Source organism: Rattus norvegicus, chromosome 6 (genome assembly GCF_036323735.1).
Source record: "Rattus norvegicus strain BN/NHsdMcwi chromosome 6, GRCr8, whole genome shotgun sequence".
NCBI classification, from domain to species: Eukaryota; Metazoa; Chordata; class Mammalia; order Rodentia; family Muridae; genus Rattus; species Rattus norvegicus.
The window spans coordinates 16326049-16353923 of NC_086024.1; the positions used below are offsets into that span (position 1 = coordinate 16326049).

Below are 27875 nucleotides of genomic sequence, written 5' to 3' on the forward strand. Positions count from 1 at the left end.
GCCTAGTGAGACAGCTCGGCAGGTGAGACAACTGTTCACAGGCAGAACTGGAGAGAGAGCTGATGCTGTCCTCTGGCCTCAACACATGTGATATGAGCCACCACATGTGCACCACCACATGAGCCCCCACACATGAGCCACCACACATGAGCCACCACACATGTGCACCACCACATGAGCCCCCACACATGAGCCACCACACATGAGCCACCACACATGTGCACCACCACACATGTGCACCACCACACATGTGCACCACCACACATGAGCCACCACACATGAGCCACCACACATGAGCCATCAACATGAGCCACCACACATGAGCCACCACACATGAGCCACCACACATGTGCACCACTACACATGAGCCACCACACATGAGCCACCACACATGAGCCACCACACATGAGCCACCACACATGTGCACCACCACACATGAGCCACCACACATGAGCCACCACACATGAGCCACCAACATGAGCCACCACACATGAGCCACCACATATGTGCACCACCATACGTGAGCCACCAACATGAGCCACCACACATGAGCCACCACACATGAGCCACCACATGAGCCACCACACATGAGCCACCAACATGAGCCACCACACATGCACTACCACACATGAGCCACCACACATGTGCCTAGAAACAACAGTAATAACATTAAATTACGCTGGGTATGGTGGTACATGCCTTTAATTCTGGTACTCTCAGGAGGCAGAGGCAGACAGATTTCTGAGTTCAATTCCAGGACAGCCAGGGCTACACAGAGAATCCTTGCCTGGAAAATAAACCCTCAAAACAACAGAAATCAAAAGAAAGAATCTGTCACAAAAATTAAGTTAAATCAATATTTTGAAGGAAAACCAGACAAATGCATGAAGAAGTGATAAGCTGTGAATACTGTGTCCTCATCACAATCTGCTCTCACAGACTATGAACATGTTAGGGACACTTGGTGGGCTTGTTTACTGCATGGGTGGTAGGACCAGGATCCTTGGGGAACAGGAGGAAGGATGGAGTCCCTTGTATCTTGGGGTAGACAGCTCCATAGGGCCTCCAGCGAACCACACCTTTCCATACAAATGTCTTGTATATTGTGTAGTTCTATTCCTCCATGAGCATGTGACTTGCTCTTAGTAACATGACAACGATGGCCGGGAATAGTTCTGATAAGCCTTGCCTCTCCTCATAGCTGTTTTTCTGGAATGTTCTCAGGGAAGACAGCCACCATTCTGAAAGGCTAAGGTGTAGACTCATGAGATCACCCAGCACATAGTGTGGGCACGAGCTCATTCGCTGTGGCCTTTGTGGGCCTTTCAAGCTATCTCGAATGCACAAGTGGCTACTTGGCCGGAAACGGAATGAACACCAAGCCGAGCCCTTCCCAAATTATTGACCTATAAAACCATAAGCAAATAAAGCCGTGTTATTTTAAGCCATTAGGTTTAGGAGTGGTTTGTTACACAGTAATAAGAATGGAGAATCCTGTCATAGACGCTTGATAAATGCCTTGGAATGAGCAAGTGACTAACCCCCATGCTATGCTGGTGCTCAGTGGTTCACTGGTCTTCGATTCTTATTAAGTCTCCGTCACGTCTGCACTCTTATATGATTCCTGTGCAGCTCTGCCTTGTATGTCAAACTTGACAGGGTCACTGGATACCCAGATATTCGGTCAAATATCTTGGCCGTTTCTATAAAGGTATTTTTAATAGGATTAACATTTAAACCTTTCCAAGCAGAGTACTCTGCAAAATGTGGGTGGGGCTTATCTAGTAAGTGGGAGGATTGACTGGAACAGAAGGTTAACCCCAAATGAGAGAAGTCTCCCGTCAGACAGCTTTCAGACTGAGATGTCAGCCCTCCCTGGTTCTGTAACAGCCTGTTACTTTGTACTAAACAGATATTAGCCCTGCAAGTTTCGAATTGCTGGCCTCCACAGTTGCTGAGACAATTTCTCTCTCTCTCTCTCTCTCTCTCTCTCTCTCTCTCTCTCTCTCTCTCTCTCTCTCTCTTTCTCTCTCTCTCTCTCTCTCTCTCACACACACACACACACACATATACACACTCTTCACACACACATACACACTCTCACACACTCTTCACACACACATACACACTCTCACACACTCTTCACACACACATACACACTCTCACTCTTCACACACACACACTCTCTCACATACTCTTCACACATACACATACACACTCTCACTCTTCACACACATACACACATACTCTCACACATTCTTCACACACATATACATACACACTCTCACACACTCTTCACACACACACACTCTTCACACACACACTCTCACACTCTTCACACACTCTTCACACACACAATACACACTCTCACTCTTCACACACACACTCTCACTCTTCACACACACACACATACAACTCTCACACACTCTTCACACACACACACTCTCACACACTCTTCACACACACACTCACACACTCTTCACACACACATACACACTCTCACACACTCTTCACACACACACTCTCACACATTCTTCACACACATACACACTCTCACACACTCTTCACACACACATACACACTCTCACTCTTCACACACACACATACACACTCTCACACACTTTTCACACACACATACACACTCTCACTCTTCACACACACACACTCTCTCACACACTCTTCACACACACTCTCACACTCTTCACACACTCTTCACACACACACATACACACTCTCACTCTTCACACACACACACTCTCACTCTTCACACACACACATACACACTCTCACACACTCTTCACACACACACATACACACTCTCACACATTCTTCACACACACACTCTCACACATTCTTCACACACATACACACTCTCACACACTCTTCACACACACTCTCACACACTCTTCACACACACACTCTCACACATTCTTCACACACATACACACTCTCACACACTCTTCACACACACACTCTCACACTCTTCACACACTCTTCACACACACACATACACACTCTCACTCTTCACACACACACATACACACTCTCATACACTTTTCACACACTCTCACACACTCTTCACACTTCACACACAAACACACACACACACAGACACACACACACCCCTATCCAATCACAGGCTGACAGGTAGTGGTGGCTCAGTACTATCTACTATCAATTAGCATCGTGGAGAGTATCTTCATAGCAATCACCCAGGGGCAATTGTGGTGGCCAGAACAAGCCAATTCAAACCTTGAAGCATGATTCCTATGGAAAGCATATTGTTGAAAATCCCTAAGCTAAGAACTGTCTGTGCTCTGAGCTCCACAACAATTTTCGGTGACCATGATGACTTAGAGTTCAGTTCTAGTCTTCAGATACCTGTGTTCTTTCTCGAGTGGGTTCTGCTGTGTGTTGGACACAGTCTAAGACTCTGGGCATTATGCAAGCAGAGTGGACACAGGCCCACTCCTGTGAGGGAGCCACACCCTCATGGCACCATATGTAAGCAAGCATAGCACAGCAGTACTGTGTGCCGTAGCAAAATGCCCGCCACCTAGTCCAGAAAGTCAGGAAGAGTTCTCGAAGTGACAGATCTGAGGAGCAATTAGGGGAAGACTCAGATGTTCCACGAAAGGGAGACCCTTTGGGAGGATGCCCTGCAGGGAGCGCATGGTGGCTCCCTTGCCTTTAGGTCTATGACAAGGCAGAGAGGATGGATGGGAGTTGCTCATCTGCACAGCCAGGCGTGAGAGAAAGACAGAGGAAGAGGCTGAGACACCTTCAACAGCGTCTTCATAGATAAGCTTCAGCTCCACAGTTCCTACCATCTCCACAGGTCGTTCGTTCATGTAGGACTCCATCAATGGAGGAGTCCATTGAGGTCAGCACCGTCAAGATTCAACCACTTCCTGAAAGTCCCACCTCTGAACACAGCTTTGGGGACCAAGTCTTTTTAGGGAGACACTTCTTACCCAAACCATAACACACCAATTTATTATTATTATTATTATTATTATTATTATTATTATTATTATTATTATTATTATTGTTGTTGTTGTTGTTGTTGTTGTTGTTATTACATTAATAATAATAATTATAGCATAATTTCTCAAAAACCTAGGGTGCTCCGAAATGCTTTGACTGGGAAGGCAGCCTTCTTCTAGACAGGACTCAGGCACTTCTGGCTCTGACCTTGTGGCTCTGCTCTCTCTGAATCTCTGAGTCCTGGGACCAGAAAGGACAAGTGGGAGAGGGACTTTTGTGTCTTCCAACCCCCTCCCCCCCCGTCACTTTTTTCTTGAGAGTTCTGAGTTCTGTCTCATGTTGAGAATTAACTACCCTGTCTCTTTTCTGACAGGCTTCACCTCTTCTGTATCAGGGTCTCACAGGTATCCCTTAAAAGGATGTGGGTCTGTGGATGTGATCTTTGGAATCAAACAGATTTGAGCGGGCAGCCTAGTCTTCGCCCTTCTCAGTTGATTTGTACCTGGCCAAACTGCTCAAGCCTCGGTTTGCTCTCCGAGAAACGAACACAAGCACAGTATTTGGCTAGCAGCTTGCTTGTGAAGATTAACTGGGGACAGTGGCATAGTGTCTGGGCACTGAGTAAAATCAGGGAGTTTTTTGTTGTTGTTGTTGTTGTTTGTTTATTTATTTATTTTTACCCTCCTGACAATCCAAAGTGAAGTGGGAGCTCAGATCTGGGTGCGGACCCACAGTCCCCATGGGGTCTCCAGCTTGCTTCTGCTTCTTCTAGACACAGCACCAGAGCACAACGCTCTGGGCCTTTCGGGGAGTCTGTGACTAGCTAACTCGTGAATGATGCCTCGTCAGGTGCTAGGATCCCATGGCTCCACCCTCGCCTCATTCCGGGGCACCCATGCCAGACCATCATCACGGGTACACCCTCCAACTGCCTCCTGCCACTTGAGTTTTATCAAAAGCTCAGTTGAGAGAAGTATAGTTCAAAGGGGGGGGGGTCATTTAAAGGCCACACATTCCATCCATTCTTCCAGATGCTTATCCCCAGCCAGTCAGAGGATCAGGAAACTGAGCTGTTCTTGGTCATCACCGAGTCCTTATCCACCCCTCCCTGATGACTTGGGGAGTCCAGTCCTCCAGTAGTGTACTCTTTGGGATGCTCTTCTCCAGATGGTCTCTCCTCAGACTGTGAGCACAAGACATTTTAGGCTCTGGTTTCCAGCAAAATGCTGCATCTGCTGACAAATTGGGGGTAGGGAATTCTGATGTGCAGGCCCAATACTTGTGAGGCTGATGCCCAACTACTTTGTCTTCATCTGGGTTGCCAGGAAACTACAGGCAAACTTGATGTCCACCTTAAGACTCTTAGAGGACCATGTGGGTTGTCATTTGAGGGAGATGACTTTTTTTTTCCAGACGCTGGCCAGACACATATATCCTTTTAGTGGTGCTTTTGCATCCTGCTGCTGTTTGAGAGTCCAGTGAAGCCAGAGTGGGGGTCCGTAAACAGTGATCTACATCCCAAGAAACTTAGACAGGGTGGAGCATTGGCCTGGATGTGTGGGAGAACAAGGAGGGGCCTGGTGACTACAGGACAAATGTCTCTTTCTCCATCACTATCGTGGTAATGAAGGGTCTGTCGCTGAAGCAGGGGGTCTAACAAAAAAGGAATTTTCCGTGGATTAGAAACAGTAGTACAGCTGTTGCTCAACCTGAAGTTGTCCCTGTGGCCCCCAGGCTGTCTGGTATTTTTGTTACATTGTGAAACACTGAAACTTGCAGCATCCTTTCTCTTCCTCTTCCCAGTCACCCCAGACACCCTTCTTCTTTCTGAGTACCTCTCTGTCCGCCCCTGCCCTCCATCTGGTTGCAGAGGCAGCTGCTAAGCTGCATACTAACTGTTCCTCCCTCTCCGGGTGAGACAGGGCTCCCTCAGGCAGGCCTGAGGCCCCAGATAGATACTGGGGCAAAGAGCAGAAGAAGTTGAGATGGCTCAAGACGAGCAGCCATGGACCCAAGGACAGCAACGGCACATACCATGGTCTTCTGAAAGAGCTGCTATGGCTGCTCTTTCATTTCATTCATTTTAATTAATTTTATGCCTTAGTTCCTCATGTACCTTCATCACTGCCCAGGCAAGACTCCCTCTTTTTTAAATAAAACCCTGGGTATGGTGGCATATGCCTCTGATCCCAGTACTTGAGAGGCAGAGGTAGGAGGATCTCTGTGAGTTCAAGGCCAGCCTGGTCTACATAGTGAATTTCAGGACAGCCAGGGCTATGCAGAGAAACCCTGTCTCAAAAAACCAAACAAGTTTGCTTTGTATGTAGAGGCATATGATGCAAAGGTGTGTGTGTGTGTGTGTGTGTGTGTGTGTGTGTGTGTGTGTGTGTTTGTGTGTGTAGTCAGAGGACAACTTTTGAGGATCAGTTCTCTCCTGTTCTGTGGGACTGAACTTAGGTCATCAGGTTTGGCAGCAAGCTCCTTTACCTGATAATCATCTTGCCACCCCATCCCTCCTTTAAATTTTTAATTGTCTAACATGGTGCAGTATCTATTTATCCATTTAGCTAGGCCACAGTCTCTTCACTTTACACAGTTGACTTTTCAAAGCCAGCCAGCTTGGGGCTTTCCTGTGCAGTATAACACATTAAACAGCCTTCCTGATCTCTCTTACTGTGTGAGTAGCTGCAGCCCCCATGGAGACCACCAGAAATGTAGTCTGGTGATGTCAAATGTCCTCTGAAGGGAGGAAGATAAAAGCCTCCTGACTGAGAACCAGCATTCCTGGTGTCCCCGTCTTTCCCTGCTCTCACTTTATGATGGTGGCCTCTTGGGTGAGCTTCCTCCATAGTTGCACGCATCCCTTTGGCGCTAATAATCTGATAATCTGCACACACCCACTGCTCAGTTCTCTCTCTGCCTCTACCTCCCTCTCTTCCTACGGTGTCTCAGGTAAACATGCTAGTCAAATGTTCTGCCCCCTGAGCTACACTTCCCATATATTTTCTATGGAGGTTAAATCTTCTATAGGTTTGCCAAGGGCAGTCCTTGTAGAGTTGAGATGACTGGTATAGTCTGGTGTGCTGTGTATAGTCCTCCTTTATCATGTCTGTCCACTCACTGAATAGGTGATGGAACAGCTGCAGAGCTGGCTAGCAGCAGAGTCCTTGGCCTTCCTCCCTTGCCAGGATGTCTTGGCAGAGGGCAGATGAGCTAAGAAAGAGGCATGGGACAGAGGGCTCCACCAGAGTCAACAACAGCAGCATCTGGGTCCCCTGACATCATCTGGGTCCCCTGACATGATGCCTGGTGTCTCTGGAATCTGATTTAATATTCTGTTTGGTCCAGGGATGGTCAAATTATTGTGCTTCAATAATTATGAGACCGTAGTTGTCGTGTACTGAGGTGGGTGTGTCTGGCAGCATTGCTGCAGGATGTATATGGGGGCTTTTGGCTCAGAGGGGAAGCAGGTCTCTCAGGCTTGGAGGTGGAACATGTCCTGGATCCTGACAGGTGATGTATCATGTATCCTGTGTCCTGTGTCCTGCTAGCAGAGTGCTTTTTTTTTTCCCCAGGAGTGATTGATAAAGGGGAGACACAGGGAGAGAGGATGGAGGGATTCTGGTGTCCACATGCCATTCACAGTCTCCTTCATCCTGTCTCCTTCCTCTTGCCCTGATCTCCCTCACAGCCTCTGCCCCACTTGGGTTTCCCTTCTCTATTTTACCCTTCTCAATCCCTACAAGGTCCTCCCTGCTGACCACAGCCAGAAGGCTGGCCTCGTGCCTCATTCTTAGGGGGCGGGGGGCTTCTGGGCCTCCATGGCTAGGTGGCAAATAACCAGGCCCACCTCGGCCCTCACAGCAGACATGTATTTCTTACTAGGGCTCTTTCCATAGCTCCAAACCCTCACTCAACAGAGTGTGTTACCTTTGGCTTGCAGCACTGTCTTACCCTCTAGGAGCCTCTACAACGGCCTTCACCTCTGACCAGCTCAGTCAAGGTAGCCTGGTCATTTCCCAGACAGACTGAACTTCTTTGATGTGAATCGTGCCTGAGGACAGGCTGGGGATGCTGCTGTAACATCTCCCCAGTCATCTGTGGCCAGGGTTGAGAGAACTGCTTTCCTGAGGGAAGAGTACCACAGAAAGAACACTGGGTACAGTGCACGAACCTAGACTGGTGACTACCCTCAGGTAGTGGAGTGTCCCTGGCCAAACCCCATTTCTCCAGTCATTGGACAAGAGCACCTTGGGGAGAAATGACCAAGAAAGAGAAGGGGCCAGGAAAATCTACTAAACTCTCCCATCATTCCAGAAACAAGAGGGTTTTAAAAGGACTGGGTAACCACCTGGGCAGGGGCAGGGGCAGGGGCAGTGAGGCAGAGGTAGGGGGTAGGGGGCAGGGGCAGGGATGTAGGGGTAGGGGGTAGGGTAGGGACAGGCTGAAGCAGGTTCCCTGGTCTGCCGTCCTCTACAACCCAGTCATCCTGGACCCCCAGTGAGTAGTCTGTGGATTCTGCCCTTCTCTGGACAAGAGGCTAGGGGACTGCTTTTGGAGGGCATGGTTTCTTCCAGAACCAGTGTGGGGAAACTGGCCAGGGCTAGAGGGTGTGGGTCTCAGCCAAACTTTACGAGAGAACCTTTGCTGAGGCCCTGGCCTGCTGCAGCTACTCTGTAGGCCCTCTGGACAGAAAGGGGAAGTTTGGCTGTATTTAGAAAGCTGTTCGAAAACAGGAATGGCGGGGGTGGGGTGGGGTGAGGGTTGGGAAGGCGGGAGCCAGTCATCCAGAAAGGCTTCAGCAGGGGCCTGAGGACAAAGTTGTCACTTGGGAAGCTCTTAGAGCTAGAAGATGGGGGAGGGGCAGAGTGAAGAGGAGAGAGGAAGAAAAGAAAGGGGGAGGGGAGAAGGAGGAGCTCTCCACCAGAATGCCTAGCGTTCTATGCTGGATGAAAGTACTGGACATGTGCTCCACTGTCCCAGAGGCTCAGGTGGTGACTGCCCCTTAGGGGACAGAGGGATAGGACAGAGGCTAAGGGGGGAGAAGCTTTGGGTGTCTCCCCTAAAGTGTGGTCAGACTCCTCTGTTTCTTAGTCCCTTTAAGATCACCATAATAAAATACCCAAACCAGGGTGGTTTGTTGACAGCTGACATTCATGGCTCAAGCACTGGAAGCTGGGAGGGATGGAACAACCATGATTTTAACCAAAAACACTTACAGAAGGTCTTGCCTCCACCAGACGTGCTTGAGCAGAGCTGCTCTTCCAGAGGGGTTCCTATGCCCAGGACCAGGAGAGGACCCCATCCCAACATGGGGCATGCTACACCAGCCACAGAGCAGACCATGACCTTTCTCCAAGCCATAGCAAGAAGGGCCTGCTCTGAGGTGGGAGCTAAAGAAGGGCTTCTGGGTGTGCCCTGGTGAGGACAACTGCTCACCTCAACCCAACTCAGGACTCAGTGCCAGCTGTGTGTCAGCGACTCTGCTAAGTGCCAGAGGGAGACAATGCAGTTTCTTTCCTTGTGTAGTTAGAGTCTACTGAGGGTTCACCGGTGGGTCAGGGTTTCTCCCAAGCTGTGAGCACAGCCAGGTGAAGGCAGGGGCAAGCAAGGCTCCTTCCTATCTCACTCATCTCTCCGAGGAAACAATAGTCATCCCCTTGAATACTCAGGCAAGGGCTAAGAGGTGTGTGCGTGAGATTTCCGAACCTGTTGAAGATTCAGACTGTGGGGCTCTGTAAGTGGGCCTGACTGCTCGTTCACTAACTAACTTGGCTAAAGCTAGGCTCTGGCCTGAGTGTGTGGTACCTGTGTAGTACTGATGTATAGTGCTGACATGAAGTATTGACATGTAGTGATGGCATGTAGTGCTGACATGTAGACTGTAAAATCTACATGGGCTTCACTAGCTTTCCTTTTGACATTTTTTATTTTTTGAGTACAGTTCTCTTGTAGCTCAGGCTGCCTCTAACTTGCTATGTAGCTAAGGCCTACCCTTCATTTTTTATCCTTCCGCCTTCACATCCTGAGTCCTGGAGTTATCATCACCACACCTGTTGTTAGTTTGTTTTCTCCTGTTTTTCTCAATTCAGTCTCCCTGTTGATCATTTCTCTGTCCTTCTTACCCCTACCTACCCTGCTCCCTCCCTCCTGCCCTCCTTCCCTCAGCACTGGAATCCATGGCAAATGACTGGATTCTAGGTTTAGGGAATATTCAATGTTCACAAGGCATGATGCTAGCTGACCTGAGATTTGGAGACCAGGAACACAGGGCATTCCCTTAAGAATTGTCAAACTAGTTTGGGATTCATAAAGTGCTTTGGTGGAAGACAGGTGCTTCTTAGGGGAACGTGTTAGGGGATGGGGTTGCAGGGAACAGGAGAGTGGGTGCAGTGCCTGAGTGTGGGAATGCCGGTGCTGCGGTGCGCATGGCGTGCCCAGGTTGTGTCAGAAGCCTCCAAGGCTAACACAAGGGATCACTGAAGAGCCTTTCCCCAGATTTACCCATTATTTATGCTTCCGAAAACGTCTGAGGAAAAGTTAGACACCTTGACCTTTTCGCTTTAATTACTTCGGGGGATATTTTCAAGGATCTTCTTTAATACAGTTTGCTTTCCTTTCGGTTAAGCCTTATCCCAGACACTGGTGGGCTATTCTAGGTTGTAAATAAAGCTTACGTTGTGGGAGTCAGCTAGGCTATCCTTTTGTATGATGATGCTGTGCTGGTGTGCTGGCCACTGGTGGATGCCTAATCCCTAAGTCTTGTCAGAACTGTGTTGACCTCAGGAGTCCTGCTTGAGTTTGTTTTCTGATGGACAGCTGGTCTGTGTTCTTAGGGACCTGGCTGGGCCTCTGTTACATTTTGTTTCCCTCCACTTTGTTCTAGAATTTTCTGTGCATTTTCCCAGCCATAGATGTGACTGTCGTATGGTATTGGCTTGCCAGTGTCTAGCATGGTATGTGGGCTACAGAATCAGTTTGGTTGGGCACCATCTGTGCCTTGGAGGGCAGAATGGGGTCCTTAGCTAACAACGAAGGTTCCCCATATCCGTCTTGCCAGGAAGATTGAGGCTCTGTGGCGGTCTGGCTCATTGTCCTGTGGTCCTGCTCAAGACTGGAAGTCTAAGGCAAAGGAAACATTTTCCAGAGCACAGCTGAGGGACAGAATGTCTCAAGGAGATGGGCTGGGTTGGGCTGGGCTGGGCTAGGCAGGGCCGGGCTGAGCTGGGCTGGGCAAGCAGGGTTTTGGAAACCCCCTGCTTGTTCTGGGAGCTGTTCAGAACACTGAGGTTTTGGAAAGCCATGGCGGCTTGTCACAACTGTTGCTGCTTTGAGGAGGAGGTGGAATGGCCTGGTGCCTAATGCCTTGGGTTGAGTGGGAAAGGTGAAGTCCAGCCTTGCCAGCCTGGGACCTGGGCCTCTGCTGGGCCTGGGGGAACACTGGACTTTGAAGAGGAATAGAGCCCTCAGGCCGAGGCCTCTGAATGGTGAGAGTGTTGCCGTGGCCAACCATGCCTGAGGTTTGTTTGGTAGGCAGTGGACTTGACACAGCCATGAAACTTTCCGGCCTGGTCTCAAAGACACCCCTGATGGAGCTGGCAGGGGAACCCCCAGAGGACCCATGAACAGAACACGCCAGAGTACAGGACGAGGAGAGGTCAGGGTTTTATAAGACACTTGGTCCAGGACTTTAAAGTCAGGGAGGGCTTAGGCTTGAGGAAGGCCGGAGCCTCCTTCTCTAGTAGCTTCTACACTCTTCTGCCCTGCTTTTGACACAACCAGAATGCCCAGGGTCTGGTGCCAGCCCTGCTCTGTGATCAAGGGCCAGCCAGTTCACCTCTGTAAACTGTCTTCTCACCCCTGAACTGGGGTGGAGCACTGGGCCCCTTTAGCAGCTGCTCTCAGAGAGCTTCCGAGGGCTCGGAGAACAAGAAAATACACACAGATGACCAGACTACCACTTCACTTCAAAAATAATTTTGTTTATTCTTACTGTGGGCTGGGGAGAGTGTTTGACTGGGAATCACACACAGGTGGAGGTCTCTCCTTCCACGTTTAATAAGAATTACATGGATTGAGCAGAGAGGTCTCCAGATTTAAAAGCAAGCGCTTTCATCCCCTGAGATGTCTCTAGATTTGATAAGGGCACGGTGGACCCAGGCAAGTTCCCCACAACATTCCTCGAGGGGCGGCCCTGACTTTTAACTACAGACTCATTCTTCTTGGTGTCATGGAGGGCCTGACACAAGTAGGGCTCTAGGCTGAGCAGGCAAGTCCATCTAAGCTCTCCTACAAGCCATCAGAGGCACGTGCCACTCCCAGTTCCATAGCTCCAGCTCCCCCCAACCCCGACAGAAACCTCGAGGCTTTCAGGGTCCGGCAGCCTGCAGAAGGGACCCTGCATCCTGCCCACCCTGGCTCCTGGACGCCCTGATCCCTTTGGGGGGTTCTGGAGAAGAGGGAACTCGGGTCTCCTTGCTGCGGTCCGTTCTCCCATGGCACTGACGTTGCCCTGCGGCCCAGCTGGCTGCAGTTTTTCCGCAATAACAATATCCCGGGGAGGGAGGAGCGGCGGGGTGAATGGGCGCCTTTGTCCCCGACTCGGTGAAGGCCGATTAATTATGCGCCGCGGAGCGCGGGAGCGCGGCTGTCCGGCCCCCTGCGCGCCCTGAAAGGCCTGGGCTTGGGAGCGCGGCCGCCGGCTCCGCGCCGACGCACAAAGGGCCGCGCATTAGCAGCCCAGCAATTACCCAGCGTTTTGGATGTGTCCTTGTCTCGCTGACACTGCGCCGCCCCTCCCCGGGCGGCTGCACTTTGAGGATTTGCAAGTCCTTTCTTGGTTGCTAGGGGCGACTAGGCAGAGGGGTTGGGAGCTTGGAGTTGGGGTGGGTGGGGGATGCCAGGCCTGCCCAGTTGGAAGTGTCCCGGGCCGAAGTGGGGGAGGGGTGAGTGGTTGTCACCCCTAGGGACCTGGACCTTAGGGGCTCTAAAGCTAGAAGCCTGGTCAGAGTGCAGATTCCTGGGCCACACTCAGAGGACTTCTGTCTTCGTCGGTATAGAGTGTCTTTTAAGCACCACAGACACAGTTTTTAAAAAGCTAGGGTGGAATAGTCAAACAAAATGTATAAACTAAAGTTTGAAAAGCATTGAAATTTATGATTCTTTTGTGTGCACAAGTGGATGGAGGTCAGAGGACCCCACTTGTAGGAGTCTGTTTTCACTTTCTACCGTGCGGGGCCTGGGAGATATTCAGGCTCAGCAGCAACAGAAGGCTGGTGAACCTTCTCGAAGGCCTTTCTCACACAGCTCCCCTGTGTGACTTTTGCCACATACGTGCCCTGTGTCATCCGCAACACATTGACGGACAATCACCAGTCCAGAACACTCCCTGAATCCTCCTACGAGCCCCACCCTCCCAGGTTCTCCGGAGGGTGACACATCCCTTAAATTTCATGTAGCTGTGGATCGAAGACCCACGGGAGCCTGCAGCGTGTGCTGCTTCATCTCCGACTTCTCACTGAAATCCGGACGGCGTATATGCAGAGTTGGTTTCCTTAAAACAGCTCACCTGCAGGTTAGTGGACACTGAGACCGCGTACAAATTGTGGTCGTTGTAAGAAAAGCCACTGTGATCATTTTGTACACATATTTTCATGTGTGTCTTTTGGGTCAATACCTAGAAGTGCAGTCGCTGGGTCACCGGGCAGGCTTGTAAGAGAAAGCAGCTGGCTTCCTTTCTTTAGCATCTATACTCTGTGCGCCTCACAGCGCATGGGAAGTGTATCGGCGTTCCAGTTACTCTACATCCGGGTCAGCACTTGGCATTGTCAATGGTTTTGAGTTCAGCTGTTCTAACTGTTGTGACACGGAATCTCACTGTAGGTTTGTTTGTTTGTTTGTTTGTGTTTGCTTTTAGGAGAGCAGGTGATTTTAATACCTGAGCTCCAAAGACTCTGTATGTGACTGTGGTTGCTAACTTTTCACCAGCCACAGACAAATCCTGCCTGTATCCTTCTCCCTCACCCCCACAATGAATTGTGTGGTTGTCATTGCTGCTGCTGTTGTCTCTGAGTGCGGTGCTGGGAATCGAACCCAGGACTTTGCTCATGCCAGGTAAGCACCGCTCCCTGAGCTATACCCCTGGCCTTCTAAGAAGGATTTTAGCCTCAGCTCCCTGTTTTGTTTGGCCCTCAGGGTGCAGACCTTCAACAGCACTCTGTGTGGTTCCCCACAAACACCCTTACTTATTGATTTATTCATTTATTTAAAGGAATACCCCCTTATCCATTTACCAGCCAGACCCCCAGCCCTAAGTTAAGCAACCACACAAACAGGTTTGAGATCACATTCTCGGATGTTGGCTTAGTGACTTTTCCTAAAATATCTGGACAGAAGCAACTTGAGGAAGAAAGGGCTTGTTCTGAAGTACAATTTGTTGTGGGGAGCTCCTGGAGGCAGGAGCATGAGGTGGCTGGACATTCGGCACCCACACTCTGGAGGCAGAGAGTAACAAGTGCTCGAGTTAGCCAGCTTTCCCCTTTCCTTTTCCTTTCTTCTTTTCTTTTTTTTGTGACAAGGTTTCTCTGTATAGCCTTGACTGGCCTGGAGCTCACTCTTTAGATCAGGCTGGGCCTCAAAAATCACAGAGATCCTTCTGCCTCTGACCTGAGTGCTGGGATTAAAGAAGTGTGCTACCACTAACCCAACCTAGCTTCTCCCTTTTAAGCAAAGATCCAAGCATAGTGAATAGTGTCACCCACTGTTAGGGTGGGTCTGCCCACCTCAGCTAACCTAATTAAGACAACCCCTCACAGGCATGCCCAGAAACCAGGAGGCAGGAGCTGATGTAGAGGCCCTGGAGGGATGCTGCTTACTGGCTTGCTCCTCATGGCTTGTTTTGTCTGCTCTCTTATAGAACCCGGGACCACCAGCCCAGGGATGGCCCCACCCACAGTGTGCTGGGCCTTCCCCCACAGATCACAGCTGTACAGCCAGAGCTTGTGGAGACATTTCTCTCTCCCCTCTGATGATGCTAGTTTGTGTTAAGTTGACACACGAAACCAGCCAGAGCAACCAGAGTGGTTCATAGTACAACTGCTCTGTTTCGTTTTACTCCAACCATTCCATTCCTGTTGTTGTTGCTGCTTTCCCAGACAAGGTTTCTCAGTGGCTTTCCCAGGCATGCCTGGCTGTCCTAAAACTCATTCTGTAGATGAACCAGGCTGGCTCCGAGATCTATCCACCTTTATATCCAGAGTGCCGAGATTAAAGGTGTGTGCTACCACCTCCAGACTTCACTCCAAACTGAAGAGATGGCCGGAACAGGCAGGACAGTCCTCAAGAAGTCACCCAGGATGGAGGTACGCCCGCCCCTCCCCGCTTCATAAGAGCACTTCTGTGTGTCGGCCATATCCTTCACTTGAGGATGTAGAGCAAGCCAGGAGATGGAGTTAGAGGCGAAGGCTGCCCGATGTTGGTGCTGGGAACCTAACCCTGAAAAAACGGCAGCCTACCTAACTGCCAACTCATCTCTAGGCCCCTCTTCTCTAGACTTCTAAGAGTCTGCCACATCAAGTGTTGAAAGGCGCCATGTTGGGCTGGGCGATGGCTCGGTGGGTAAAGGTGGCCAAACCTGATGATCAGTTTGATCCCTGGGATCCACATGGTAGAAGGGAAGAGCTAGGTCCTCAGAGTTGTTCTCTCTTCACACGGCACGCATGCACACAATAAATAAGTAAATGTAATTAAAAAAAAAAGACTAGAGATAGTTCCCTTTACTGTGGTTTCAAGGTGATTTAGGGAAAATAATAAGGGCTAGCATACACATGCACATGCACATACTAGCATTAGACATAAGGAGATCTAATTAGCCCAGCCTGCAACTAGTTACAGCACCCTGGAGGCAGAAGCAGGCAAGATCTCTGTAAGTTCAAGGCCAGCCGGATCTATGTAATGAGTTCCAGGCCATCCATAGTAGAACCTGGTCTCAGAAACAAAACAAACAAAACAAAGAAAAAGAAGAAGGAGAAGAGGGAGATGGAGAGGGAGAGGGAGGAAAATAGATATAATTAAATGGGATTTGTACTTCCCAGAAGGGAGAGAGATCAGCAGGAGGTGGTCAGAGAGGACTTCCTGGAGGAGGAGAAGGCCGGGATTGAATAGCATGAGAATTCCAGGACAAGCCTTGTGAAAGAACTCCCCATGGGTGTCAGGGTGGTCCCCGGAGTAAAGGCTCCAACTGTGAGCTGTGCAGTGCTCTAAGACTGGTGACAGTCATTCCATGACTTGTTTAGGATTTGTGTCTCCAGGAAGGCCACCAGGTCATAGATGGTTTCCCCACAGAATCCTCAGAGGCCAGCCTGACGTGACCACTCGCAGAGGAGATTCATGGGTGTTCAGCCATCTTATCCCTCCCTCCAGATGCAGCTACAGGAGACATTTGCCACTCCCCAAAGCTCTAGGGGAACAGTGTTGTTAGTACTCGGAGACTCAAATTTGCATTCTTCTCCTTAGAGGGCTGTCACCGAAGACAAGAGCAGTCATTCACCTCTAAAGCACTGTGCAGAGGCCGTCAGGTATGAGTAATGAAGTGAAACAAAAGAAACAGTATTGCCTTGAGTATTGTGTGTGCCTGTGTGTGTGTGTGTGCATGCACACGTGCACATGTGTGTACAGGCATGTGCATGCGTGTCTGTCTACATACCACATCACACATGTGAAGGAGAGAAGAACCTCAGGTGGGAGCCTCATTTCTACCTTGCATCAGGCAGTGTCTCTCATTCAGTGCACACACCAGGCTCGCTGGCTTTTGCTGTGTACTGTGTTATTGCCCCTGCCCCAAGATTCTTCATCTCCAGACGTAGAATGTTGACCCGAGGTAGAGCCTGGGAAATGCTCGCATGTTTGCTTTAATGGGAATGCTCTAGTGAGGAGAGATGTGTTGCTCCTTAGACCTGCCACGGCGGCTGCCTTTACAGGGGCTCAGTTGTTCAATTCCCCCCTGGAAATTTAATAACTACGTTATTATGGTTTGTCAGGTTGATTTCTATGGCTTGTGCTGTGAAGTGGGTTCGCGTGTTACTTCGTTACTTTGTGGTCCTCCCCTGCTGCTGCTCAGAATATGGTATCTTCATTGAGCGAGAGAAATGAGCCCCCTTTCTGGGTGGGCAAACTGGAGAAAGCAGTGTTTTCCCTGGGGCAGACATAGCCTCTCATCAGGACAAAAGTGCCTGGCGGTGGAGGGTGAGGCTGGGGTGGTTTCAGGCCTCGCTCCAGTCCCGTCTGTGGTCAGGCCCCTCTGTGCAGGCACAGGCCACATAACATCACTCATGGTGATGGACCTGGACCGCAAGCCACTTGTTTCGTGGATGATTCGTCTTCTGTCTCAAAGCAGAGTCTCGTGTAGAGGTTGGCTTTGATCCTCCTGCCTCAGCCTCCCAAGTGCTCCGTCAGAACCTTCTGGTGACCAACTTGCGGGCTTTAGAGCAGCAGTTCTCAACCTTCCTAAAGCTGTGGCCTTTTAACACAGTTCCTCATGTTGTGGTGACCCCCAAGCATAAAATTACTTCATTACTACTTTATTACTCTAATTCCGAATCGTGGTGTACATATCTGATATGCAGGATATATGGTGGCTTTAGAGGAAGCCTGCTCCTGAGCCCACTCCCATGCCAGTGCTGGGCTGGAGCCCATGGCCAAATACATGCTCAACATGCACTCCATCACAATGCTCTACCCCTAGTCTGACAGACACCCTTCCCTCTCCCATGGGAACAAAACTCACTGAGGGAGTACAGTCACGGTCTCTGGGGGTGACAAGGCGGGGCCTGTGGGCGATGGTGACAGTAACTGGAAATCACCCCCAGAGGACTGATGACACAGGAAGAAAGACCAAGGAGGCAGAATGCTGTGAGAACGGGTCTCACCACTTCTTTTCACAGCCAGGCAGCCACAGTCACCAGAGGAGGACTGTACCCTCATGTGAGCCATTCTGGTTTTCTGGGAGGAAGCCGGATAGATATGAGTCAGCCATGACTGTCTCATTTCAGGGGACATCATGTAGGACATCTGCATCTGTAACTTCAGAAGGCTGTGTGGGACTTGGGTATGACTCTTCGGGGTGCATACCTAGTGTGTACAAAGTGTAGCCCAGCACCAGCGCTAGGAACTAAGAAGCCATTTAAAGATAGGAACCTGTAGCAAGGTATATTTGGGTTCCAATCTCAGTTTTGTCCGTCTCTAGCTCTGTGGCCGGCGCATATTAACCTCTTATTTGTTTGTTTACCTAGATTAATTTTAAGGACAGGTTCTCACTGTGCAGCTCTGGCTGGCCTCGATCTCAGGAAGTGCTGAGACTAAAGGTGTGCACTCTCGTTGCACAGCTCGACACTGCCCATAACTCCAGCCCCAGAGGATCTGATGCCATATTCTTGGGTTGGGCACACACATAAAAGTGGTGCCCCTGCCCCCGCACATAAACACACATCACACATAATAAAAAAAAAAAAAAAGGAAAGAAACCATGCCTTGCCTGTTCTCTTCTTTTCAACTTGGATGTGGATCTGGGTACACCAGAGGTTCTCTAAATGTAGCTAAGTGACATGGTGACTTCCAATCTCATGGGAAAGCTCACGTAGCTTCTGGTGGCTTCTGTTACGACAATCACACTGGGATTCTTCAATTGCCACAGAAGAAAGCCACAGCCACCCATCCTTGGTGGAGCCCCCAATATGTGAATAGAGAAGCCCCAGAGTTTCTCCTGTCCCTGACTGCAAACTCAAGACCCTGGAGTGAGGCCAGCCCAGTCACTCCAACCCATACCCAAGAGAGTTGGTTGCCATTGCTCTAAGCCCCTGTTTGGGGATACTGTGCTAGGGCACAATGGACAAGCTAGAACAGACTCTCCAATACCTGGAGGTAGACCTGCTTCCATAGCAAATCCTCATTATGGCTTTAGGGCTGGGATGTGGGCAGCGGTTCTCCGGGCTTTGAAGGCCTACTGTTACCATTGGAAACTTGATGGTCTTCTAGGAGCCTACTGGCAAGGGGTTAGAGGGAACTGAGGGAAATGTCATTGGAAACCGTGGGGGAGGGCAAATGGGGGACATTTGTCAGACAGTAGAAGAAAGTTTAACAGAACTGTCACTTGAAGTGACTCGGGTCATAAAAAATGTACCTGAGGACTTAATGGTTTGGGCTAAGGAGACTTTGTTTTGACAGGGTTTCGTTGGCTTTGAACCCTTGACCTGGCTAACCTAGCTTCCTGGGTACTTGGCCCATTACAAATGTGCACTGGGCCCAACTAGGCTAAAGAGACTTTAGAATGGACTTTGGAAGTGTCTGTTGGATTACTGAGTGGCATGTGGCAGGCTGGAAAACAATGAAGTGAAAAGGAAGCTAACTTTCAAATGAAATTTATAGAAATTAAAACAGAGCCAGGGATCTGTGGGGTTTGAAAATGAATCTGTTTCTCATTCTCAGCCTCCACAAATGGAAAAAATATGCTCAAAGTAAGAAAAGGCTCCAGGTCAAAAATAAAACCCAGAGCTAAATGATAAGATAAACCTCAGATCTAGATGTAGGACTAATACCTGTAATGCCAGATATTATCACACAACACACGAAGGCAGGAGGATGCCTCTGAGTTTGAAGCCAGTCTGAAACCCTGTCACAAAAAAACTGTGGCTGCTCTGTTGGTGAGTTCATGGAAATGGCACTTAGTTTACGTGCACTCTACGAAGGGACTTGGAGGCTGTGTGTAGTACCACATACCCATTACCCAAGACCCTGGGAAGCTTGGAGCCAGCCTGGGTTACACAGCAAGCACCAGCTTCAAAAAAGTAGAGACCAAGTGTGGTGGTACACATCGATAATCTCAATACCTGGGAGGTGGAAGCAGGAAGATCGGGGGTTCAAGATCAGCCTTGGCTATATAGAAAGTTTGAAGTGGCCTGGGCTACACAAGTCCCTGTTTTAGAAAATCAAAGGGGGAAAATGGTGGAAGAGTGAAAAAAGACACCACTGGTCAACTCCTGACACTCATTTGCCAGTTTTCCACGAGTCTGGACTTGAGACTCACCTTACCCAACTGAAGATATCCAGGAGGACTGTCTCAGCGACACCTTTGAAGCATGGGGAGTCTAACTCCTCTCCTGTATATATCCACACAGAGAGGAGACTGGGAAGGCCAAGTGAGGAGAGCGGCCTTAAGAGTCTGTGGAGAGAAGGAGTTCTTTTCATCCAGGTACAGCCTAGCCTTCCACAGTCTTGGCCGCCATGCCAAACTTAAGGCTGGGCCAAGCTTCTAGATATCTGCAGCTGCTGTCTGCCTGGAGCACCACGAGAGACATGCCCTGCCCTCAGTGAGATCTGTAGAAGAACTGCTCAGCCACTTAGGAAGCAAGAAGAGATAATGCGTGTCTGTGGCTAATTTTAAGACATTGAACTTAGTGTGCCTTTAAAAAATTTAGTTAGCATATGTGTGTATGTATGTATGTATATCTGTGTGTATATGTGTATGTATGTGTGTTTGTGTATATATGTATGTGTCTGTATGTTTCTGTGTATATATGTATGTGTATATGTGTGTAGTGTATGTATATATTGGTGTATATGTATGAATATGTGTATGTATGTGTATACTTATGTGAATCTGTGTGCATATATGTATGTGTATATGAATATGTATGTATTTATATGAGTATTTATGTATGTGTATATGTATATATGTGTATGTATATATGTGCGTATGTATGAGTATGTATGTGTGTATATATATATGTGTATGTATGTATGTGTACATATGTGTATTTGTGTATATATCTGTGTGTTTAACTGTGTCTATATGTGTGTGTATGTGTATGGAGGTCAGAGGACAACTCTTGGGAATTCATTCCTTCTTGTCACCTTTTGAGGTTGGGGGATTGAATTAAGGTTGTCAGGGGTTGGTGCTTCTGCCCTCTGCTGAGTCCAAGTGTGCTTTATCATAAAATCGTAGATTATTAAAAGCTTGGGTCATGGCTCAGTGGGTAAATGTGCTTGCTGTGCACATCTGTAACCCCAGCTCTTCTGTAGCCAGATGGGAGACAGAGACTGGAGAATCATCCAGTGGCCAGCTAGCCTAGAGTACACAGCATGGTAGATATGAAAGAGAGACCCACCTTAAACAAGGTGGGAGAAAGCATTGAACTATGACCTCAACATGTGCATGTCCCCTCCCCATACCTGCCAAAGGCAGAGCTTGGTTTACAGGAGCCATCTAGTAGGTATTCTAATTAGATGAACGAGTCTCTTCTTCCCAAACCTTCTCCTCTGACACCTAGTGCCCCTGAGTTGATCAGCCCATACCCTCCAAATATGACAATGAACTGCTGGTTTGACTGACTCCCTTATCAATGGAATGAGTTTGATATCAAATGGACAAGAAGTGGACCTCATTTACATCCAAGGCAACAGTAGATTCCAGAGGACCATTAGTGTGTCTGCAATCAGAAGGGAGTAGTAGGAAAGTGTCCTTGGCCACAAGGTCACGTAGACTTACAATGCCTAGGGAATGTGACAGAAGCTCAGGCCCAGGCAGGGACCTGGGGATGTTGTGGCTGCAGTTCTGGAAGGAAGTCAAGGTAAACAGGAGGCAAAGTCCCATGCGAAGGCAAGGAATCTCACCCAGGTCATGGGAAGCCCACAGGCAGGTCTGAAATTTGCTGCAGAAGGAGTCAGGCACAGGAGGACAGATACTTTCTGCAATCCCACAAGAGTAAAGTTCAAAACCAGGCAAAGCTAACTGATTGGCAAAAGAAATCTGTACGTGTGGTTACTCAGAGGGAGATAGGTGATGCCTGTCAGAGAAGGCTCCAGGAAACCTTCTGGGGCCTTCTAGAATTATTCTGTACTTCATGCAGGTGAGATGCATAGCTAAACAAGTCCATGGAGCTGTACCTTTAAGATCAGTGTGTACCTTGACTTTCCCGGAGAAGTTCGAGGCACATTGGTGTTTTGCTTGAAATGGTGTGGCCTAGCTGAGTTGTGACATGGGGCCCTGCTCTGGGGTGACAGAGAGGAGGATCTAGAATGCTCTTTGAGGACGGTGTGTGTGGGGTGTCTCCTCCTTCTCCCCATCCACTTAGGTGTTGGGAACGGGGGGGGGGCATTTAAATAAGACCAACAGTAGCATGTGCTTGGTGTCTCGGTTTGGTTCCTCAAAGCTGAGCAGGAGAGGTGGTCCCCAGCGCCCTAGGCCCAAGTCAAGAGCTCACTGGCTGTGCTCATCGGCCTGCTTGGAGTCTGGGTGGCATCCCTCTGCGGTTTCTTGTCTCACTGAAACTGTGGGTTACATGTGTTTCATTCAGAATGCCCTGCAGGAAGCAGCAGGCCTTGCATTCCAGAGCTTTTAGTCATTTTCTCAGAGCTTTGGGGCTGGGATTAAAATGTTCTTCAAGCCTCCCTGTCTTCAACTGGTCTCCCACGAGGAAGAGGGTGGGTCACTGGGGAGAGAACACAGGCCCAAATTCAGGGATGGAATGAGAAAGGCCAGCAGGGTGAACTCCTAGAGGTCAGGTGAAGGTGTCCCAGGTATGTCAAGGGGATACAAGCTTACCCTCTTAGCCACAAGCCAAGAAGAACACAGGTCTCTCTCTGAGCATGTGAGATGCACAGTGGGGGCAGGCAGGGTATGTCGCAACACTTCATCCCATCGGACCGCACATTCAACCTTATTTGTTCCCAGTCTGAGGGAGAGAAGGACCCAGACTATCCAGGCTGAGACAACACTGAGGCTGTCAGGTTTGGGATGGGGGACGGACCCCACAGATACAACCCAGAGAAACCACAAAATAAGTTTGTTAGAATGCCCGCTCTACTCCTGAGCCAAGTGTTGGGAATAGAGCAGGGTCCAATACAGACTCCATCCCAGTTGTCACCATAGTGCCGGGGACACGTGGCCTGGCTGGTGCCCACTAGGTTAAGGGAGAGAGCAGGTTAAGGCCGAGGGCTGGTTCACACCAGACGCCAGCAGTGGGAAGGAAATGTGGATGGCTGAGAAGGCACGCAGCTATACAGTGTCTAGAGAGTGCAAAGGAAAGGCAGAGCCCAGTGGGGAGCTTGGGGAATGGCAGGGCTACAACTCTGTAAGGGAGGATGATGTGCAGGAGGCAAAGTCCTCTGGTGCTGAAGCAGGGTTCCTCCTCGGGTAATAGAAAGCCCAGAGGCTGGCCCGAGAGGAGATCAAGGACCTACCAGCCTGTTCTCTGAGTTCCTGGGTGCGTGAAGGAAGGAAAGCCAGGTACACTATCCTGTCTAGCATCGCAGCCACCACTGCACTCTGGTTCCGACAGGAGGCAGAATTCTAACTAGGATTCCCGCCACTTCCCAACCTGTTCTCAGATCAAGATGAGATCTCTCACCCGTAATTCGGGGATACCAGAAAGTAAAAGGGATCCTTGAGGTATAATTAAGGCTACGACTGTGAGCTCCTGACAGGATGGCAAATCTCACCCCACCGCCCCCTTGGGAGCAGAGATCTCCATCTGACAGAAGGACAGGATGTCACTGTTTGCCGACACAGAAATCTGATGGTGATTTGAAGACAGCAGGGAACCACACGGAGGAAAGACCCTCAGAGAGGCAGCCTCTAGGAGCCCGCAACCAGCAGGAAGCTGTGACTTTCTGTCCTCTCCCTGAAGGAGCTGATTTCTGCCACAGCCAAGCGAGGATTGGTTCAGAGTTTCTAGAAACCACCCCGGCCAGCTGAATGTTTGGTTGTTCTGCCGTCTGAGCTGCCAGCCCGGCTGGGCCCACCTGGACTGACGACCTGCAGGGCTGTGAAGGATAAGCAGGTGTTTCAAGCGGCTAACTTGTAGGTAATTTGTTCTCTAGCGACAGAAAGGGATCATTCTCCACATTCTCACTGTCTCCTAGGAGGGTTCTGGAGGCTCCGGGACTCCCAGGGGGCAGGTGAAGGTGTCCCCAGCCCCACGGCCCCACCATGTGTTTCAGCCACTCCCCAGCCCACAGCCCACAGGATGCAAGACTACTCCAGCTCAGTCCCTGGGGAAGAACTGTGCTGTGAGAAGGGGAGTGACCTCCCTCAGCCTCCCTCATCCTCTCAGGAGGAAAGTCTGGGCTCTGTGAAGGCAGGAGACCGGAACTGAGATCCAAAGCTCGGTAAAGTTCACCCCTCCCCCACCCTGGCTCTAAGAGTTCTCTGATTGGGCAGGACGGGTGATGTTTAAAACCCTGAGCTTGGGCCAGTGAGATGCTCAGAGGGGAAAGGCGCTCGCTCGCTGCCAAACCTCCGCTGCCAAACCTAACAACTTGAGTTCAATCCCTGGAATGTACGTGGTGGGAGGAGAGAACTGGCTCACACAAGTCATCCTCTGACCTCCACACAAATCTGTGGATCTCGCCCCCCCCCGCAACCCCCCACACATAACGAAGAAATAACAACAACAATAATAATTCATGCGCTTGCCTCCTTAACAAATTGCTGGGCACATGACCAGGTGTCTCCTGGGGATCCAGAATTATTTGCAAGGAATTTCTGTTTCTGCTTTCTGATTTATATTTCTGTTTCGGCTTTACTGATTAAAAGACCCTAACAAAGGTTTTCTCATTCCCACTTCAGACCCTTTCTAGAACTCTCTAACACTTCCCAGATGGTGAATAGCTTTTTCTCTCCCCAGCCCTCTAGCAGGGTGGAGATTCAGAAAGAAGAGGGTTTGAGTTGGCTGGCCTTGGCATCTCCCTGTGCTGTTTTCCTCTGGGGGAGGGAGGGTGGATTGCCTCAGTATCTTCAGAGAGAGACACATGAGTCAACAAATACGTGAGAAGAAGGCTGCCCTCACCATTTTTTTTTTTTTTTTTTTGAGACAGGCTTTTGCTAAGTAGCCCAGGCTAGCCTGTCAGTATGCTTCCTACTTCAATCTGAGTGCTGGGGTTACGGGGCTGTACCACCATCCAGGAGATTCTTTTTGTTTGCTTGCTTGTTTGTTTGTTTTTGGATAAGAAGAAAATAAATTTCCACTTCATGAGAGGCAAGCCTCAGTTAGAAGCAAAGTCTTCAATCCGAATGTGCCTCTGTTCATGACCATCCTCAAACCACTTCTACCTGTAGCTAGTTCCTTCTTTTAGGCTTTCCTGATGAGATCTCAAGGTTCTTGGGAGGGGCTTGGTGAGAGATCCCTGGAAGGTGCTTACAGCATAGAGGGTCACCTAGGGCTGAAAGTGTCTTCCTAGGCACTGGGACAGTTGCCCAATGTGATATTCCTAGGTATAGGAGAGGAAGATAAGGCTTTAGGATACCCAAGGGCCTATGTGCTGGGCCTGTGAGCGCCCCTGTAGCAGGCCCTGCTCTTGCCTGGGTTTCTGCAGTCTCAACTGTCTACATTCATCGCTGGGGGCCTTAGATGTAGTTTTTGCTGCCCAGACTCTCTTCAGAGGGGAATCCACTTTACTTAAACTTCCCAGAGTTTACAAGATGAAGGCCGGGCTCAGTGGGTCCCAGGGACAGTGTTTAGGGTTGTGTGTAAGCCATGACAGTTGTCATGTTGAACGATGGGTGTGTGTGGCTGCCCTTCTTGCCTTTTACCTGTGGAGGAGGTGTTTAAGGCTGAAGAGGATGCTTAAGGGTAACTGCAGGTCCCTGGGGGTGAAGAGCAAACTCCCAGCGTCCCCTAAGGGCCGAGTCTGAGTTGGTGCTGGTCGAAGTCCACAGTGGGGTCTTCTATTCAGGCTGGAACTTGGAGGCCAGGGCCAGGCCTTGCCCTCAGCTGTGGCCCCCCACCCCCAATTATGGACTCAGAGCTGAGCCAAGTGTGAAACAGACAGCCTCTCTCTGCTTCTCCGTTCCCACCCCCATCCTGCTGGAGTCTGGTTTTCATCACCCATTAATCACTAGCGCTTCCCACAGCCTGTGTCTCTCTATCTGTACTCAACAGCCACTGGGCCCTGGGGGGATGGACAGAGAGGCAGGCAGGTGGGCTCTTGACTTGGGGGAACATTAGGTCACATTAGGGGTTGCTCCCTACTCCAAGGTGGTGGAGGAGAAGAATGATTCTGGGCTTGTTCGAGGTCACTCCCATCCCCCAGTTCAGCCTGGAGCAGCTAGCCCGGCCTAGCTCACCCTGGCAGCAGACGACAGAAGCCATTAGCTGTCCTGTATGCCAGGAAGGAAATGGGTTGGAGGGCTGAGGAATTCTAATTAAGCTTCCCCAGCTGGCAGGCCGGCTGGCGGGTGAGAACTGGCACCTCCTCCCTGCTAGTGTCGGTGCCAGCCCTGTGCGGCCAGGCCTGCTTGGTGCCCACCTGCCACTGTGGGAACCCCATTTGTGGGCTGCCTCGCAAGGCCCTTTGAGGATTCCCGGGAGCTCGGGTTTTCCTCTTGGCTCCTCCTCCTCCTACCTAGCATGACTTTGAAGATGTAACCTTCATCTAATGCTAACTGGTTTCATCCCGAGCCACCCTCAGTTCTGCACTACCTATAATCCCTTTGGACCTTAGTTTCCTTGATGGCAAAATGTATGACAGCTTGGTTTGATCCCATACGTTAGGACTACCCACCCACTGCTGCTATAGAGAAACTAATATCCATTCGGTCTCTTGCTGTGACTGACTGGAAAGTGTACGAGGTGCCCTGGGAAGGTATTGTCCCAGTGTCATCATTTCAGGCCACGACATCGCTGAATAGATGGCTCATTTGATGGTTGTTTGCCTTCTCTTCGTGTCCCCTGCTTTTCGTAGGCACCAGGAACACCCCGCTGGCTTGAGTCTCTTTCTTTTTCCAGTAGGGTTTGTGTTCTGATATAGGAGGACACAGAAAGCAACCACTTGTCCCAAAGGCATGAGACGCCAGTGCTGGAGTAACAGGGTAGCATTTAGTGAAGAGTCTGGGCTACAGGGTGGGTTTCAGTGCCTGTCAACTGACCTTACATGGAGGGGACTCCAGTCACTGCATTGGTCTTGAACTCGGCTCTCTCCCCAGGGACTGCCACTGGAGCTGGGTATTCAGTGGCTTTTGAAGGACCGCGAAAGGGCACATGGTAGTAGCTAAGATGGCCATTTTTACAGTATGGCAGATTTGGTGTGGTTTAAAGTAATATGTGTGTGTGTGTGTGTGTGTGTGTGTGTGTACGCACGCGCTTTTGTGTGTACAAGTGCTATGATATATATGTATAGCCCAGAGGACAGCCTGAGAAGAATCATTCTCTCCTACCATCTGGGCCTTGGGATTAAACTCAGGATGTCAGGTTTGGTGGCACGTCTCACTCTACAGCTCAGGTTGGCCTGGACATTACCGTGTAGCCCATCGCAGGCAGTCCTTGGCTTCAGCCTCTCGAGTCCTTGGAATTACAAGGATGTGAGTCACTAGTCCCACCAGACTTAAACTTGGATTCTAGCCCTACGGTGTTGAGTGACCTTGGCCTCTATATCTTCATTAATTAACTAATTAAATTAATTAATCTTAATTAAATGGGAATCTTATCAGTACTGCCTAGGTCTGCTGAGGGCAACCTGTTGAAGTACCTGGCCGGATAGGGAGCCCCATACAGGGCAGTTATCGATGTTGGGAAGTCCCTATGTCCACTGCCTGCTTGGGGCATAGGACTGGTGGGCAGCATGGAGTAGGGCTGACAGTTGGAGTTACAACAGAGAGTTACGGGGCACTCTAAAAACCTAAAAATAGCTAGAAATGGTCTTTGCTTTGTCCAAGTGTCTCTAGAACCCAGAAGTCCCCAGCTCTGACTAGGCCCAAGTCCTCATTCAAGGCAGGCCTCTGTCCTCAGCCCCTGTCCCAGCTTGTCAGCCCTGGGGGGGCTGGTGGGAGCGGCTTCACAGAGGATTGGTTTCTCCTGGCACCAGTATGCTGTGTGGCAGCCATCTCAGCCATTGCCACA

The 27875-nt window shown here is 49.9% G+C and overlaps 1 long non-coding RNA gene across 1 annotated transcript; it reads left to right on the forward strand.

Annotated features, from left to right (window-relative positions):
• The first annotated feature begins 8809 nt into the window (after positions 1-8809).
• On the forward strand, positions 8810-18962 carry LOC134479092 (uncharacterized). Its single transcript, XR_010052162.1, has 3 exons — positions 8810-14100; positions 14903-15347; positions 16501-18962. It is a non-coding gene; the product is annotated as an uncharacterized LOC134479092 (long non-coding RNA).
• The last annotated feature ends 8913 nt before the right edge of the window (positions 18963-27875 follow it).